The following is a 15,217-nucleotide window of genomic DNA, read 5'->3' as shown; positions in this document are numbered from 1 at the left end:
GGTATTGCCAGTTGCTTTCTTTCCCTGTTTCTTGGATGCCATAAATCATGGTCACCCCATACATCAAAGAGCCAATTGCAGCAGCGCCTTCTGTGAAGTATGGTGGGAACTGGTGCAGAGGCCTCTGGGGCACTCCTAAGGTGGAGCAATTGAGAGTTAATCAAAGTGGGGTCATCTTATAATTGGGGGAAAGACACCCAGAAAGGAGAAGGGTCAATGGCAGAGGTGTGACTATAGCCCATATCTCCCAACTCCTAATACTGGGCTAACCCAGGTGCTGTTCAAAGCCATGAGGGGACCATTTCCCTTCTGCAAATGGATTGTCCGCTGATTCGACTGCCAGACCATTCACCCCTTCCCCCGACTCCCCGCCCAGCAGGACAGGGCCTCTCCTGTGCCATGGCCCCTCCACTCCACATGGTTACGGACTGCAAAGGTAAGGCAGAGAAGAAAGTCCCAGACGAACGAGAACGAGGCCAGCCGACAGAGAGGGGCCATGTGCCATGGAAGGCACACTGCTGGCAAGCGCTTGGTGAAAGAGAGCAAAGAGAAAGGCAGGGCAGAGGCAGTAATTACTCCAGTTGGCTTGTACTGTCATGCAGGCCCCATGACAGTCGCACACACTCCCTACCACCACTTGAGGAGAGAGCAGTGGTAATTGGGTCAGCAGCGGTGAGAGATGAAGGGTCCCTGCTCAGCATCAGACCAGAGCTGCTGGCAGTGTGCAGATGCCTCTCCCTCTTACTTCACCATCCTGTTAAAACAGTGAAGCACGGTGCAGTTCAGAAAGCAGCCTAGCCCCAGTGCAAAGCCCCGCTCGCTCCTGCTGGTCCCAACAGGCTGTGGAACAGAGCAGCCAGACAAGCACCATACTGCATCCTTCAGCTGAGCCCAGCAGCAACCAGTGGGGGCTGCTGGCATTCAACTGAGGATGTCACAGCGCCACTGTCCTTCAACAGCCTGTGTCCCCGCCCGTTCCAGACAGTCACATGCACACACACACATCGGATCCCCTTCACCCTGACAAACGCATACGTACACCACTGCCCCGGCTCTCACCTCCTTCACACAGGAGGGGCCTGGGCCTGACAAAACATGCACTGTGCCCCTGTGCACACAGGCACATTCACGCACTCGCCGAGGGACGCTAGAGACAGACACTCTACAAACCCATTCATGCACCAGCCCCCTGATGTATGTCCACAGGCAACCTGCCCCCCTCTCTGCAGGTAATATGCAACACGCCTGAAAAACTACCCATGCAGAGAGTGGCACCTGCCAACACTTGGAAACATTCACACACACATACCGCACCAAAAGCCAGCTCCTTCTCGACCTAGGAATAGTACTTCCAGCTAGTCAACCATCCCCCCACGGCATACAGAGACACCCAGCACCAGTCTGCTCCTTATACACATGCCAGTGGTGTCAGGCATGCAGCACAAACGGAGCCCATTGCAGACCTCAGCATCTCTCCTTGCAACACTCCTGGGCATTGCAATGGTGCCTCGTTGTTTCAGCCCCACTCCAAAAGATTCTTGCACCCTCACCTGTGCCGTCTGATCAGCATCACTCTCTTGGTTGGCCTGTCTCCTTTGCCCTTCTCTTCAAAACACTCAGGGGGTTTCACTCCAATCCCTCACAAACACAGCTACTGATATTTAACCCCTCACCACCTGCAAAATCCGCTCCTTTCATTTCCCCCGGTTTGCTACCCCTGCAGATTTTGTCAAAGCCCCTTGGAGGGTCAAAGAGAAGCAGGTGCTCAAGAGCAATGGGAACTGCTAGTGTTTGGTCTGTATGAGATTCACCCCAGCACAAAGCTTGTGACCCCAGGACTCCAGTGGTGTGGCTGGGCCCCTGCCCTGGGGAGAATTTCTCCCTCCCAGGAGCACAGGGCTATGAAAGATCAATATCCACTGAACTGGACTCTCAGAGATGGTACTGAAAGCCCTCGGCACCCCCATATTATAAAGGTATTTATGAGTACAGGCCAACACTCAGCACAATTTCAACCTGCCTCTGCTGGGGGAGAGGTGCCTGGGGATGCTTTTGACACAGACATTAGGGTTTCTCTTGGCAGAAAGCCTAATTAAACAGCTGATAAATATTAATAAGACCAGGTTCCCAGAGAGGGTACAACTGGGTCCAAGAGATTTATTAGGAGTCAGCTGCTTTATGGATTGGAAAGATGTAAATGGCGTGGCTCCGGAACAAGAGCTGCTTGGTGACCTCTCCAGATTCCTTTTTGTTTTTGCAAACGTGCCCCCAACCCCTAGGCAGAGGTGTCTCCACAGCAAACTGCACAGTCAAGTAGCTTTAATTAACTGATCGGCAGCTTGTAGAGACAACCCAGAGCTGCTGGGTAAAGATACGGAGCAGTGCTTTAGGAGTCACTTTATTACAGAGCTGCTCAGAAGCTCCCTAGTTAAAGCTGAAACCCACTCCAGGCCCTATAGAGTCATCTTTCCTCTAGCTTGGGGGGAGAAAGGGGAAGGGGAACGAAAACTCCCACCTTTGAGCTCAATAAATGTTCTGGCTCCTCCCACGCCATCGGACTATTGCTGGGCAGAGTTGGCAGGAAGTTACTCCAGAGGCAAGTGACGAACCCTTCTGCCAAGTGGAGTTGGCAGCAACAAGTGCCAGGGTCAATACCTAAGGGTTCCTTTTGACCTCACAACCCAGAACCGGCTCAAGCCCCAACCCAGTAAAACTAAACACCAACCCTGGGCACCACCAAGAGGCAATACTTCCCCTCTCACAAGCACCAAGTCTGTGTAGGGAAAAGAAAACTTTTATTAAAAGGGGAAAGGAGCCCAGCATTAATTTGGGAAAACACCACAAGCATGATTCGAAGACAAGTGACCAGAGTACGCTGAGCAGCATCCTTTGCCTCAGTCTCTCACCTGGTGGTGTGAAAGTCTGACAAACAACTGTTCCTTTCACACACTACTCCCCTCTCCCTCCACTGCACCCCACTCACAGTTGTTGCCCGTGGTCAGTGACAACCCAGAGTTCAGAGGTGCGTTCACATGAGTTCACCTCCCACCCCAGGAGGGGGGTAGAAAAGGCGTCAAGCAATGCTTTAGCAGCTGCTGCCTCAGCATTTTCTGTGTCGGCCGCTCTGTGTCTGTCTCCACTCACTCCGGAGCTACTTCCCTGTCAGCTGCTGTACAGTCCTTCACTCTGCCGCTGCCCTCTACTGCAGCCTCTGGGTTGGGGTCTGGAGCGCCCACCACTTAACACAACTCTCAGTGATTTCAGCGCTCAGTGGGGGACCCTCACTGCTAGTGCAGGCTGGGCTGTCTCTTTTCCCAAGGACACTGTCCCATAAGCAAGGTTTGACACTTAGACCTCGTTATCAGTGATTTCAGCTCTACTGATCCACAACAAAAGACTTTTAATTGAGTTTTAATCAGCTCTGCCCTTAAACAGTGGAGAAGGAAGAGGGTCAAATGGTGTCTAGGGCCCTTAGGCAGAGCAAAAGCAAAAACCCCTCTCCCCCTCCTCTCTCATCCCCACTGGGCTTTGGCACCCCTACCCAGCGAGTGCAGTTCAGTTGAGCGTGCACCCCTCAAACGGGGCATGCCAAGCACTGTTCTGCTGCTCTTTATTCACACAACAAGGACGACCCTTTATTACCCCTGCACCCAAGAGCAAGGTGCCTTGCACTCCAACACCAGCTCAAAGTGATCATTTGGACAGCAGCTCCATCATTCTGTGCAGCCTAGGCCGAGCGGGCGTGTCTCTGCAAACAAGGGTAGTTCCTGAAGGCTCCTCCTGCAGCTCATCACTAGATGTCAGGGGTGAGCTCACACAGACCTTACTGACTATTTGGCATGAGTCAGATTTTTCACGAGTATCCAGTGCTCTTTTTGTGCCAGAACTCAGAAAGTACTCGGTTTGAAAACGGGACACTTTGAGCAGGATCAGAGCTCTCTAAGATCTGCCCTATGGAGTGGTTTCTGGAAGTTACAGTCAATAAATAAGAAAAGGAGTACTTGTGCATTCAATAAATAAGGTTATTCTCAGTTTCATCTGCTACTTACTGGTTATGCATGAAGCCTTCCTGCTGGAAACTGAATCTGAACAAGTGGTCCAATACCCTGCGTTACTCATTTCCTAACCCTCCATGGGGAATGCTGGATGCACCTGGGAGAGGGAACTCACCTGCACTCTAGTGATCCTTGGCTAGTATTATAGATCTTTGGGGGACCATGGAAGTGCCATGGTAGTGTTCACCTAAACAGCATCCCCTGCCTCAGGTCCTGGGCTGAGCAAAGCTCAACTGGACCTCAAGGGCGGGTCCATTATGTTCTTCACCCACTGTCACCTTCCAGGGTGCAATTCAGACCTGTGACCTAGGGTGCCTCACAAGGCCTTGCTATTGTAGTTCTCCCCTGAGTTGCTCACAAACAGCCTGCCAGCATGTAATTCACTCCCCGTGTGTCTGTGTGCAGCTATAGCCCTGGTCCAGAACCTCTGATCCCAACACCCTATCAGCAAACACCAGCCACACCCTGGCTCCCACCGGCCTTGGTTACTATTTGCAGAATGACCCCAACACACTCCCAGTCCCAAATTTCCCCCCCAAATGTATAATCTGCACTGTCAAGACCTTTCCTGGACTGCCCAGACATTAGATCCGTTGTTCCTCTAATGATACAATACACAAGAGCTTACCCCCTTAAATAGAGTTACCCAAACAGTGTAACAAATACGATGGAGTTGAGTAAACATTAAAACAAGTGTATTAACAAAAGAAGATAGGATTAAGTGAATTCAAGTATAGGTAAGATGGTTAGACTCCATCACAAGGAAAATAGAAATAGAACACTTTCTGATCCTAAAACTTAACAAACTAGGCTTGATTTAAGGCAGAGTTCTTACCCACATGCTCCCATCCGCATTACTGACCAAAAAGATTGGTCAAGACCCCTCCCCTGAAGTCCAATGGCTGTTTCTTTAGTCTTCTTTGGTGCAAAGAGAAAGGGGGGGGTATCTTGGGGTGTTTGCCTCTCACACAGATCTGACTGCAGTCTGTGTCTGCAGCTGGGTATGGTCTTGCCTGGGTGTGTGCTGGAAAGGGGCTTGAGAGCCTGGCACAGCAACTCAGTGCAAGGGAAACTGGAGCTGGAGGGCTGAGTGGGACCCCAGCACATCAGGTGGCATCCCAGAAGGGGGGGGGGGGTCTAACTCATCACAAGCCCTATCTGCCACTAAGAGCACAAGAGCTCCAGAGTAGAAGCTGAAGAGGCAGGGCAATAAAGAAGTACAGAGCTGACTCTGCTCTTGCACAATACCATCCTCCACAGGCTGCTGGGACAGCTTTGGTGTTCACCCTCCTGCTCTGGCCCTTACCTTCTTGGATTTCACTCAGGCCATTTCCGTAGTGCATGGGGCATAGAGAAGTGTAGCCCAGGGCAACACAGCATGGCTGTGGGTCTCCTTCTCTCTCCAGTCGCTAGGGTTGCCAACCCTCCCAGTTTTGCTGGGAGACTCCCAGAATCAGGCCCTATCTCCTGAAGGCTACTGAAGCCAAACCGGGAGATTTTAGGCACTGAAAGTCTGGCAGTGAAGTGGGAAAAAGGCAGGCTCTCTGTCTGCCCTGGTCCCGCACTGCTCCCAGAAGCGTCCGGCACATCCCTGCGGTCCCTGGGGTGTGTGGGGGGGGTGGGGCTGGGCGTCTCCGTGCACTGCCCCCGCCTCAAGCGCCGACTCCGCAGCTCCCATTGGCTGGGAACTGTGGCTAATGGGAGCTGCGGGTGCAGTGCCTGCTGAGAAGGATTTCCCTCCCCTGTTGCATATGTTCCCTGCAGCATTTACTCAGTGCAGGGAACATACACTCAGGGCCTGCTCAAGCCAGCAACAGATCTGCCCCGGGGGCTTTCGTTCCCATTTCCCAAATGCCGAAGATCAATTCTGCTGCACGCAAGGGCTTATCTACACAACAGCTTCTACAGCACCTCAGCTGTGCCACTGTACTGCCAGAGCATAGCCACTTCCTGTGTCAACAGATGGGATTTTCTGTTAACGTAGTTCATCTGGCTTTCCAAGAGGTGGTAGCTCAATCAATGGAAGAATCCTTCCATCAATCTAGCTGTGACTACACCGGGGGTCAGGTCAACCTAACTATAGTGCTCAGGGTGTGAAGTTTTCCACAGCTGAGAGCGAGGTAGCTAGGTCAAATCTATTTTTTTAAAGCGTACACCATGAGGTTTGGAAATCCACTTGCTCATTCTCCCAGCCGAGAGGGCTCCCAGCCAGCCGCCCATTAACAGCTGTTAACCAAGAGTGCTTTAGCATAACTCATGTTCCTTTCCTGCCGCACCAAGCCAATAGCTCTTAACATGAATGAACAAAAATAGTCACTGAAGCAGCTGTATGGAAAAGAGCCCATAGCCCATGAGAGTGAGACCCTCATGCTCGGATCAAGAGGCAGCAAACACACCCATGCCACATCCAAGCTGTAATTCATCGAGTCGGTGTGTGGTTTCATTGGAGCGGATGGGGCCTGAACATGACCCCAGCCTGCTGTGCTTAGATACATCACTCCCATCGCTATCTGCTGCTACCCTTGTGTGACCCTGAACACCCCTGTATTCACACCCTACACACTAGTGTAATCATCTTTGTACAAAATATGCCTTGTGAAATATATGAAAACTAATTACTAATTGACCATTACTATTCTTGTGTGATGTATGTACACAGTAGGCATTAAGAGTTATGGCTACATGCTAGCATTATGACTAAAGTGTGTTTGAACCAGGTATGGCAGTGGGAGTTGTTAATCAGATCCATCCTAAAGGAAGGAATGTGTGTTTGCCTCAAATTACATATAAGCAGTAAACAGGCCCATCAAGGCAGCAGGGGAGGAGATGGCAGGAAATACAAGTGGAGGAATAAAACATGGACTTTCCCTCACCACCAGTCTTCATGTTGCCTTCCTCAAAGCTTGAATGAACTTTACCTTGGGGGGTAACCCTCAGAAAAATCCAGTTCAAAAGTTCACTGGTCTATAAAGACAGGTGGGGCTGAACCTCAAGTGATAAGCAAGTGACTCAACTGGCTGTAAACAATATCACTGTATTCTACAAGTGTATAGAGTGAGGTCTTGTCTGAAAGCTAATGACACACTGACGATTAATATCATTGTGCAATGTTTGTATTGACACGATATGAGGAAATATGGTTATGTAATGATATTATGCTTTGAAGTCTGTGACCAAACAGGAACAAAGAGGTTCCCTCCCAGACAGAAGAGAAGGCAGCTATTGACCTGTCTGCTATGTAAATTAACCATAGTGGCATCAAAACCATGGAAGCCCCATTTACATATAGGGGGATGGGAAGCCCACAGGAAGGGAAGAACAGCAGAAGGTCATGCTATCTCTTGAAACAAAGTCATTGAACCCTGGAAGATATAAGCAAAGACAGGAGCCATCTTTGGCATCCATCACTGGACAGACACAGGTACGGTGACCAGATAGCAAGTGTGAAAAATCAGGACACGTTTTTTCAGGGGTAGGCAGTATAGTTGCCTATATAAGACAAAGTCCCGAATATTGGGGTGGTCCCGATAATATCGGGACATCTGGTCACCCGAGACACAGGGTGACAGCTTTTGCAAGCTGAAAAGATGGGTCCGTCAGTCAAGTGCATGTGTGGGGGGGATGAAATCTGGGAACTGAATGTAGAAAAGAAAAAAATATCTTAAACAGAGTCTGTATCTTGCTAGATTAAGCTTTAGATTAGTGTTTTCACTTTTGTTTGTAACCCTTTCTAACTGTATTCCTTTTACTTGGCATCACTTAACCTCTGATCTATTGTTAATAAGTCTGTTTTATTTTGTTACTATAAACCAGCTCAGTGTTGAGTTTAAATGGAAGGGTGTATTTGCCCCAGGTGAGTGAATAAGTTATGATGTGTTTGTGTGCCTTCAGAGGAACAAACAAATCTTATTTCTCTGAACCGTCCAGGGGAGGGCTGGACATTGCAGAGCACATGGTTTTGGGAAATTTAGGATTGCAAGTGTGTTGGGGTCCTCTCACTAGCTATAACCAAGGCTGGTGGAAGCCAGAATGGGGCTCTGGGGTCAGAGTTGCTGGAACAGGACTGTCTAAGCACACAGACACTCAGCATGTGACCTGTATGCCGCCAGTAGGCTGGTTGTGAGCATCCCAGGTTGGAAGCTACAGCAGCAAGGTATCATAAGGCACTCAGGATCACCAGGCGGGCAGTGACACAAAAGTCATTGGTCTGCATCCCAAACCACCTGACACTTTGTCCCCTCTATGCTGTCTAATGCCCTGCACGGTGATTTCTGGATGGAGCAGGGAGCGGCTGGGATGTGGTATTTCCCTACACAGCTTGCAGCTCTTAATCTAGACATTGCCGAGGAGGGGAACCACATCTCCCTACTCTAAACCATGAAAGCTCAAGCTTCACGAGGGACATGCAGGTCATGTGGTCAGTGCTGCCATGGCTTGAGAGTCACACACAGGGTCAAAAATCTGTGCTGATTCACAGCATTCATTGACTCTAATGGTACCACAGTAAATCAATGGAGAATTTGGCCCTTCATATGCCTCTGTGTTAACATTAGAAACAAGCTGGGGCTGGATCTGGATTTTGAATGCCCTGTAGTCTAAGGGTTTCAGTCCAACCCCATGTATAAGTATCAGGAGATGCGGCAACACCCGTGGATTGGGATGGGCAGCTGGAGTTGTAGCATGGATGGAGTTTGCCAGCCTCTGACCCAGCAGCGCCTAGAACAGCTCCTGCTGCTGAACGCCCAGTTGCGATCGCTGGAGCAGTTGCTGCTCTGCACTCCTTGCTTCCAGCACTGTTGGTGAAGCCATCTTTGCCAGGCCAAACATGGAATTAATGCCTCCATGTTCTCTCTCTGCACAGAGGGGGGAAAAGATAGTCCACTGTGGCCACCATGCACAGCACGGCCCTGCTCCCCAAACAGACGATGCTTTGCTGGCACAGAAGAAAATCCTCTGGGAGAAAAAAGCCTGCTATTTATTTGAGGAGACCCAGCCCAAAGCAAAGAACCGTATGGAGCAGAGAATCTTAGAACTGCAGGGCTGGAAGGGACCTTGAGAAGTCATCTAGTCCAACCCCCTCTGCTGAGGCAGGACCAAGTAACCCTAGATCATCCCTGACCGTGTTTGTCCAACCTGTTCTTAAAACCTAGAGTGGTGGAAGTGACACTGCACTTCATATTCTTCCTAGTAATTTTATTATGATGCATTTTATGCAAGTCACGTGAGAGGTCATTGGAAAAGTTATGGACGGAATATGATTATCCTATTTGTATGCATGTGTCAGGTTTGTATGTGAAGTTATGAATAGTGACTATGTATCTGTATTTCAAATGTAGTTACACGTGGTAATACCCACTAGACAAGATGCTTTCAGTCTAGACAGCTGGTTGGGAAGGGTCTATTGAGGGCAATGAGCCATTAGGGAGAACAATAGGCCTTAGGAGAAGCTTATCTCCCACCTGGGGAGCCTTCCTGAGAACACTACAGATGGCCTCTGAGTAACAGCTGTTAGGACTCTGCAAGGACATGTGATGAGACCACATGTCTCTAGACTCCATCTTGGGCTGTCAGTATTTTTCCATAGACTGGTCTGGTAACCAAGCTTTAGAACAAAAGGTTCCCACCCCATGCAAGGGTTATATAAGGCAAGGAGCGACATCATCTGGGGTTCTTCACTCCCCACCCAAGACGACTCCTGGAAACACCTGAGGAACAAAGACTGAACTGAGGGAAGTGCTGGACACAGGCTAAAGGGATTTCTAGCCTGTGTATGAAACACCTGGGGATTCCAAGCTGTAAAGCAAGTGCCACTTGTCACAGCAGTACAGCGTGAGAAGGAGCCCAGGCTGGTGGGTCAGGGGCGGAGTGGCACCCTGGGGGGAACCTATCACAATGGGGATTCCACAACCTCCCTTGGAAGCCTAGTCTAGAGAATTAGGTTAGATATTAGGAAAAACTTTCTAACACTCCCTTGCTGCAGATTAATCTGATTACTTCTCCTAACCTTCAGTAGAAGAGAACAATTGATCTCCATCCTTTTCATACCAGTCCTTAATATAGTTAAGGATTACGGGGGGGGTGGAGGGGAGGAGGAGAGACCTAGAAAACAATCTTCTCAGGACTAAACATGCCCAGTTTTTTGTACCTTTTCTCCTAGGTCAGATTTTCTAACTCATGCCCCCCTGTCTGTCTCCCCCCACAGAGCTGGGGCCGGGAGTGGGGCTGTGGCTCTGGGAGGGAAGGAGGGACATGGACAGGGGTAAGGGGCCAAGGCTGGGGCCACAGCTGAGGGTGGGGCCAGCAACTAGGGCCCCGGGTGTTGGGCCAGGAGCAGAGCTGGGTGGTGCTCGCTCCTCACCCCTTGTGGGGGCTGGCCTGGGCCCCAGCTGCAGCCCTCCAAATGTTCCTCCACACCCCCTAGTGGGGTGCACCCCACAGTTTGGGGGACCTCTGTTCTAAACCATTTATCATTTTTTGTTGCTCTCCTCTGGACTCTCTGATTTGTAGGCATCTTGCCAGTGCCCACCATGGGACGCAGTACGCCAGCCGAGGCCTCACCAGCACCCCTCATTCAATTGACTTTTTGAAGCTCTACGGCACAACGCAAACAAAGGCATGCGCACATGGCGTGCTCCTCCAGAGCCCTTCTCTCCACAGAGCAGCTGCCTTCTGCATGTCTGGGTGCAACTGGCTCAGCTGGTTCCCCTAAAGGGCCTCCTCTAGGTCCTAATGCCCCACACACCAAGAAGCTGTTGCTTTTCTGTGCTAGGGAAGTGGAGACACAGGGGAACCATGGCACAAGGGCTTGTTTTGGGGACCATAAGGTCCTGTCACTCCTCAGAGGCTTCAGGCCCCTGGACACCAGTCATGGGGATGCATTCAGCAGCTTGTGATGGAGAGCAGGTGTGCACAGGAGCCAGCAAAGAGTTCTTCTGTGTAATGGACAGTGGCTGGCATTAGGTCTGAGAAATCCCAGTGAGGTTCCCTTGTGTGCTAAGCCAAAGGCAGAGTGAAGGGGTGTCTGGATACGGGCACAAAGACAGGACCCTGATGAGCATCAGGCATCCCACAGCAGAAGCCTGATGGAGTAGCTAGCCTGACCAAGGACAACATGTGGGGAGAGGGTTCCCATCATGCCAGAACTTGACAGGCAACTCACAAACACTGGCATTATGTGGGGCTGAGATAATGACAGGCCAAGTGGACATGTACCTGAATATACCAATGATACTGCCAAGAATGACCTTGAGCAGATCACTGCGGACTACGTGGCTCTGGGAAGAAGGATAAAGGAGTTGGAGGCGCAAGTGGTGTTCTCGTCCATCCTTCCCGTGGAAGGAAAAGGCCTGGGTAGGGACCGTCGATGTCAACGAATGGCTACGCAGGTGGTGTCGGAGAGAAGGCTTTGGATTCTTTGACCATGGGATGGTGTTCCATGAAGGAGGAGTGCTGGGCAGAGACGGGCTCCATCTTACGAAGAGAGGGAAGAGCATCTTTGCCAGCAGGCTGGCTAACCTAGTGAGGAGGGCTTTAAACTAGGTTCACCGGGGGAAGGAGACCAAAGCCCTGAGGTAAATGGGAAAGCGGGATACCAGGAGGAAGCACAGGCAGGAATGTCTGTGAGGGGAGGGCTCCTGCCTCATACTGGGAATGAGGGGCGATCTCAAGTGCTTATATACAAATGCACAAAGCCTTGGAAACAAGCAGGGAGAACTGGAGGTCCTGGTGATGTCAAGGAACTATGATGTGATTGGAATAACAGAGACTTGGTGGGATAACTCACATGACTGGAGTACTGTCATGGATGGTTATAAACTGTTCAGGAAGGACAGGCAGGGCAGAAAAGGTGGGGGAGTAGCACTGTATGTAAGGGAGCAGTATGACTGCTCAGAGCTCCAGTACGAAACTGTAGAAAAACCTGAGTGTCTCTGGATTAAGTTTAGAAGTGTGTGCAACAAGAGTGATGTAGTGGTGGGAGTCTGCTATAGACCACTGGACCAGGGGGATGAGGTAGATGAGGCTTTCTTCCGGCAGCTCACGGAAGCTACTAGATCGCATGCCCTGATTCTCATGGGCGACTTTAATTTTCCTGATATCTGCTGGGAGAGCAATACAGCGGTGCATAGACAATCCAGGAAGTTTTTGGAAAGCGTAGGGGACAATTTCCTGGCGCAAGTGCTAGAGGAGCCAACTAGGGGGGGTGCTTTTCTTGACCTGCTGCTCACAAACGGGGTAGAATTAGTGGGGGAAGCAAAAGTGGATGGGAATCTGGGAGGCAGTGACCATGAGTTGGTTGAGTTCAGGATCCTGACGCAGGGAAGAAAGGTAAGCAGCAGGATACGGACCCTGGACTTCAGGAAAGCAGACTTCGACTCCCTCAGGGAACGGATGGCCAGGATCCCCTGGGGGACTAACATGAAGGGGAAAGGAGTCCAGGAGAGCTGGCTGTATTTCAAGGAATCCCTGTTGAGGTTACAGGGACAAACCATCCCGCTGAGTCGAAAGAATAGTAAATATGGCAGGCGACCAGCTTGGCTTAATGGTGAAATCCTAGCGGATCCTAAACATAAAAAAGAAGCTTACAAGAAGTGGAAGGTTGGACATATGACCAGGGAAGAGTATAAAAATATTGCTCGGGCATGTAGGAATGATATCAGGAGGGCCAAATTGCACCTGGAGTTGCAGCTAGCAAGAGATGTCAAGAGTAACAAGAAGGGTTTCTTCAGGTATGTTGGCAACAAGAAGAAAGCCAAGGAAAGTGTGGGCCCCTTACTGAATGAGGGAGGCAACCTAGTGACAGAGGATGTGGAAAAAGCTAATGTACTCAATGCTTTTTTTGCCTCTGTCTTCACTAACAAGGTCAGCTCCCAGACTGCTGCGCTGGGCATCACAAAATGGGGAAGAGATGGCCAGCCCTCTGTGGAGATAGAGGTGGTTAGGGACTATTTAGAAAAGCTGGACGTGCACAAGTCCATGGGGCCGGACGAGTTGCATCCGAGAGTGCTGAAGGAATTGGCGGCTGTGATTGCAGAGCCATTGGCCATTATCTTTGAAAACTCGTGGCGAACTGGGGAAGTCCCGGATGACTGGAAAAAGGCTAATGTAGTGCCAATCTTTAAAAAAAGGGAAGAAGGAGGATCCTGGGAACTACAGGCCAGTCAGCCTCACCTCAGTCCCTGGAAAAATCATGGAGCAGGTCCTCAAAGAATCAAGCCTGAAGCACTTGCATGAGAGGAAAGTGATCAGGTACAGCCAGCATGGATTCACCATGGGAAGGTCATGCCTGACTAATCTAATCGCCTTTTATGATGAGATTACTGGTTCTGTGGATGAAGGAAAGCAGTGGATGTATTGTTTCTTGACTTTAGCAAAGCTTTTGACATGGTCTCCCACAGTATTCTTGTCAGCAAGTTAAGGAAGTATGGGCTGGATGAATGCACTATAAGGTGGGTAGAAAGCTGGCTAGATTGTCGGGCTCAACGGGTAGTGATCAATGGCTCCATGTCTAGTTGGCAGCCGGTGTCAAGTGGAGTGCCCCAGGGGTTGGTCCTGGGGCCGGTTTTGTTCAATATCTTCATAAATGATCTGGAGGATGGTGTGGATTGCACTCTCAGCAAATTTGCGGATGATACTAAACTGGGAGGAGTGGTAGATACGCTGGAGGGGAGGGATAGGATACAGAAGGACCTAGACAAATTGGAGGATTGGGCCAAAAGAGGACATCTGATGAGGTTCAATAAGGATAAGTGCAGGGTCCTGCACTTAGGACGGAAGAATCCAATGCACCGCTACAGACTAGGGGCCGAATGGCTAGGCAGCAGTTCTGCGGAAAAGGACCTAGGGGTGACAGTGGACGAGAAGCTGGATATGAGTCAGCAGTGTGCCCTTGTTGCCAAGAAGGCCAATGGCATTTTGGGATGTATAAGTAGGGGCATAGCGAGCAGATCGAGGGACGTGATCGTTCCCCTCTATTCGACATTGGTGAGGCCTCATCTGGAGTACTGTGTCCAGTTTTGGGCCCCACACTTCAAGAAGGATGTGGATAAATTGGAGAGAGTCCAGCGAAGGGCAACAAAAATGATTAGGGGTCTGGAACACATGACTTATGAGGAGAGGCTGAGGGAGCTGGGATTGTTTAGCCTGCAGAAGAGAAGAATGAGGGGGGATTTGATAGCTGCTTTCAACTACCTGAAAGGGGGTTCCAAAGAGGATGGCTCTAGACTGTTCTCAATGGTAGCAGATGACAGAACGAGGAGTAATGGTCTCAAGCTGCAGTGGGGGAGGTTTAGATTGGATATTAGGAAAAACTTTTTCACTAAGAGGGTGGTGAAACACTGGAATGCGTTACCTAGGGAGGTGGTAGAATCTCCTTCCTTAGAGGTTTTTAAGGTCAGGCTTGACAAAGCCCTGGCTGGGATGATTTAACTGGGAATTGGTCCTGCTTCGAGCAGGGGGTTGGACTAGATGAGCCCCCAGTTATTGGAAGGGTCCCTTCCAACCCTGATATTCTATGATACAGGGCTACAGAGTGCCCCACAGAGGATGGGTGTACCAGAAACCAGGTGCATTGGGGTGGAACATGCAGCTCCCAAGGGCTGAATGATCACAGCATGTAACCTTCCCCCCTGCTTACCCAATGGCCGGTTGGGCCCTCTCAGGCTCCACCGGGCTGGAATGAATAGCAGGGCTGGGGTTTGTGGACTGATCAGTCTTTAAGGAGTTGCTAGCAAATTAATATCCCAGAATAAATTTCCTGCCAGTTTCCAACAAACTGTCTGGCTCTGGGCCTCTGAGGATTTGCTGCTGCAGTATCCACACACAATTCATAGGGAACACTAAAAAAAGCTAGTTAGTGGTTTGTTTACTACTGGGGGAGGGATCTCCTGGTGGCTCATGGCAGCCTGTGGTGATTAGCAACAGACAGCTGGCTTCTCCCTGCCCCCCAAAACATACAAGATCCTCTCTCTCTAATCAACGGGACTGGGGGACTGCAAAGCCCCCCACCCTACTCTCAGGGCTGTGGCCTCTTCAAACACTGCAGATTCATGAGCACAGGGGTCCTTGCTATGGATCTGAGCTGGTGGCTCACACTTCCATCTTGCTCCTGCTGAGAGTCATCACTGTAGATAGATGGAAAGATCCTCCCAGAGCCAGCCCCCATC

General features: G+C 50.3%; 1 long non-coding RNA gene across 1 annotated transcript in view; it reads right to left on the bottom strand.

Annotated features, from left to right (window-relative positions):
• Positions 1–15,217, bottom strand: part of LOC142073342 (uncharacterized) — an 84,033-nt gene that overhangs the window by 23,090 nt on the left and 45,726 nt on the right. The window lies entirely within an intron of this gene.

This window comes from Caretta caretta, chromosome 10 (assembly GCF_965140235.1).
Source record: "Caretta caretta isolate rCarCar2 chromosome 10, rCarCar1.hap1, whole genome shotgun sequence".
Classification (NCBI taxonomy): Eukaryota; Metazoa; Chordata; order Testudines; family Cheloniidae; genus Caretta; species Caretta caretta.
This window is presented reverse-complemented; position numbering and strand designations above follow the sequence as displayed.